Genomic DNA, 3,125 nt, shown 5'->3' on the forward strand with positions numbered 1-3,125 from the left:
GGCGCTTGGGCATCTCCCCCACAGCTTCTCCCCAGCCCAGCAGGCGACTGGCTGCCTTCCCTTCCTTGGAGGGAGGGCAGCAGTAGGTCCTGTGGGTGTCACTAGGGTGGGCCACTCCTGCCCCAGCAGCCACAGCCCATCAGCCCTCGCCTGCTGGTGTGGGGTGGGGAGGAGAGCCAGCTGTCACAGGCTGGCCCGGCTGGGTCTGCCCCTTCCTGGAGCTCTGCCCTGTGACTGGCACCTCAGGGCTCTCGGGCAGTGGCCCGGGGTGGAGCCTGGACACGGCAGCTGGAGGCTGTGACCCTGCCAGCTGTGTCCAGGCGCCGGGGTGGGGGAGGGGCCCTCAGTCCACCCCGTGTCCAGAAGTGGGTCTGCAAGGCTGTCTGTCTGCCCGTGGGGGCCACTGGAAGGGCCAGGCTCCGGGCCTGCTCTCTTCTCCTAACTCTGGGGTGTGGGTTGGTCATTCTTCTGCGCTTTTTCTCTCTGGGCCACTGTGACCCCTGGGCTCAAGGCCACGTGGGCCCATGGAGACACAGCCTTGAGTGACCCAAGTGGTAATAGTGAAGCTGCCCCCAGAAGAGAGTTCTGGATGGACATTGGGCTGGGAAAGGGCGGATTGCTGGGCAAGGACAGTAGCCTCCACCCGCTCCCTTCCTCCCAGGCGTCCAGCCATGCCCCCGTGTGACAGGGGTTACAGGTCTCGACTGAGTGGTGGCTGAGCAGTTGGGGCTGGCCTGCGGGAAATCTAGTCTCCTCTCTACAGGCCTCGGCCACTCGACTGCCTGCCCTCCTCCAGCTGATGTGTGAGTGGCTGGTTGTGTGGGGTCAGGGCCCAGACTGACATTCATCTGGCCCAGCGTTCAGGCCGGGGGAAGTGGGGTGGGGTGGGTTGCTCTGAATGAGGTTTAAAAATAACTGATTTATGGGGAGGATCTCTGCCGGAAATGTGCAGCTGGATAAGGAGCAGCCATGTGGGAGTGGGGGAGGGGACTGGCCTGAGACAGGACCATGGGGCTGAGAGGTGCGAGAGGGTTGGGGCAGCTGCGGCCCCTGCGGCCTGATGACGTGTCCGAGGCCGAGCCTTCAGGCCCATTGAGGGGGTGGTGGATTTTTCACGGATTGTTCAACGTGGGGTGCAGGGGAGAGAGGGAGCCAGATGACTTCATCCCTGAAATCTGCCCTGGCCCGGAGCCAGATGTGGGCAGGAGGAGTGGCTCCTCCTCCTCTACTGGAGCACAGGTGCCTGTCCTGGGGACCCCCTCTTATGAGCACCCAGACAGCTAGCTCTGTTTCACGCAGCCAGTTGCCCACCCAGGGAGGGGACGGGGTCCTGGCATCCGTGGCATTGCCGCCGGGCCCCTGGGTGTGGGGCCCAGGCAGTGAGGAGGTGGATGGGAACACACTGCCCACACAGAGCAAGGTGCTGCCAACTCAGGCCACGGATCAGGAAACCACCCAGCTCTTCCCAACCTCAGATGAAGTTCCTGCGTAGTTCTCCGTTCCTCCCACTTTCCCCGTTTTCTCTAAAAATACCATCTAGGCTCCTGTACTCGTTCCCTGATGTAACAAATTACTACAAGCTTAGTGACTTCAAGTAACATCCATTTACTCTCTTACAGTTCTAATGGTCCCACCCAAGGCCTCACTGGCTGACATCAGGTGTGGGCAGGGCCGCATTCCTCATGGGGGGTCTAGGGGAGAGCCCATTGCTTTACCTTTCCACCCTTTCGAGGTCACCTGCATTGTTTGGCTCCTGGCCTTGCCACAGTCCCACCTCTGCTTCCTCTCACTGTCCCCCCTCTGGCTCAGCTGCCTCCCTCTTGTGCTCACGAGGGCCCTTGTTTCAAGTGCACTGAGCCCACCTGGATGGTGCAGGGTCCTGTCCTTATCTCAAGATTCTTAACTCAGTCACACCTGCAAAATTGATTTTTTTACCGTGTGAGGCAACGTTCACAGGCTGTGGCAGTTAGGACATAGACATCTGTGGGGGCACCATTATTTTGCCTCGTAGAATTTTTTTTTTAATCCTCACCCAAGGATAATTTTTTCATTAGTTTCTAGAGAGAGTGGAAGGGAGGGAGGAGGGGGAGAGAGAAACATCAATGCGAGAGAGAGACATCCATTGGTTGCCTCTTGCCCACACCCTGATGGGGGCTGGGGAACCTGCAACCAAGGTATGTGTCCTTGACCTGGCTGGGAATCGAACCTGAGATCCTTTGGTCCGAGGTCTGCTGCTCTAACCACTGAGCAACGGGCCAGGGCTCAAATTTGTTTTCATTGCCTGGCTTCTCGTGGGGAGTTCCTTTTGCCTGCTGAAATCTGTGAAGGGTGTACTCAGACCTGCCTCTTCCAGGAAGCCCTCCAAGCTCCTCCTGCCCAGACACTTTTCTGAATTGCTACAACATGTGGTCTGACTGTGTAGTCTGGTATTTGTCGTGTACAACCCTTGCTCTTTAATATGTGTTCACTGTGTCTCTCTGATGGTACCGTGGGCAACTTCAGGAGAAGCGACTTCTATCTGCTACAGTTTCTAGCACAAAGAGTGGGTGCTCAGTTAGGCTTCCCAAACCACTCTCTATTCTTCCTCCTTCCCCAAATCCTTCTCCTTCCCAGGGCTGAAAAAAGCAGGGTTGGGGTTAGAATGATCAGTTTGCCTTTGTTTTTTTAAAAAAATATATTTTTATTGATTTTTTTTACAGAGAGGAAGGGAGAAGGAGAGGGAGAGAGAGAGAGAAACATCAGTGATGAGAGAGAATCATTGATTGGCTGCCTCCTTCATGTCCTCTACTGGGGATCGAGCTCGCAACCCAGGCATACGCCCTTGACCGGAATCAAACCCGCGACCCTTCAGCCTGCAGGCTGACGCCCTATCCACTTAGCCAAGCCGGCCAGGGCAGTAGTGGAGCCATTTGAATGAAACTTAGTGGGAGCCTTAATGATAAACAGACTGCATGTCACAGGGGTGGGAACCCAAGGTGGCCTGTGTGGCCAGCGTTTTGAGCAGTGCTGTCCTCTCCCATGTTCAGGGCTCGAGATGTGGGTTCCCTCATTTGGCAGCTGTTCTCACCTCTGGGGGCCACCATGGGGGTATGATGTGTGTCCTTGCAGGCAGAGCCACCCCCCCC

General features: G+C 57.0%; 1 protein-coding gene across 1 annotated transcript in view; it reads left to right on the forward strand.

The window, feature by feature from the left end:
- TAGLN2 (transgelin 2) overlaps window positions 1-3,125 on the forward strand; it is a 7,898-nt gene that overhangs the window by 2,317 nt on the left and 2,456 nt on the right. The window lies entirely within an intron of this gene.

This window comes from Myotis davidii, unplaced genomic scaffold, assembly GCF_000327345.1.
Source record: "Myotis davidii unplaced genomic scaffold, ASM32734v1 scaffold251, whole genome shotgun sequence".
NCBI classification, from domain to species: Eukaryota; Metazoa; Chordata; class Mammalia; order Chiroptera; family Vespertilionidae; genus Myotis; species Myotis davidii.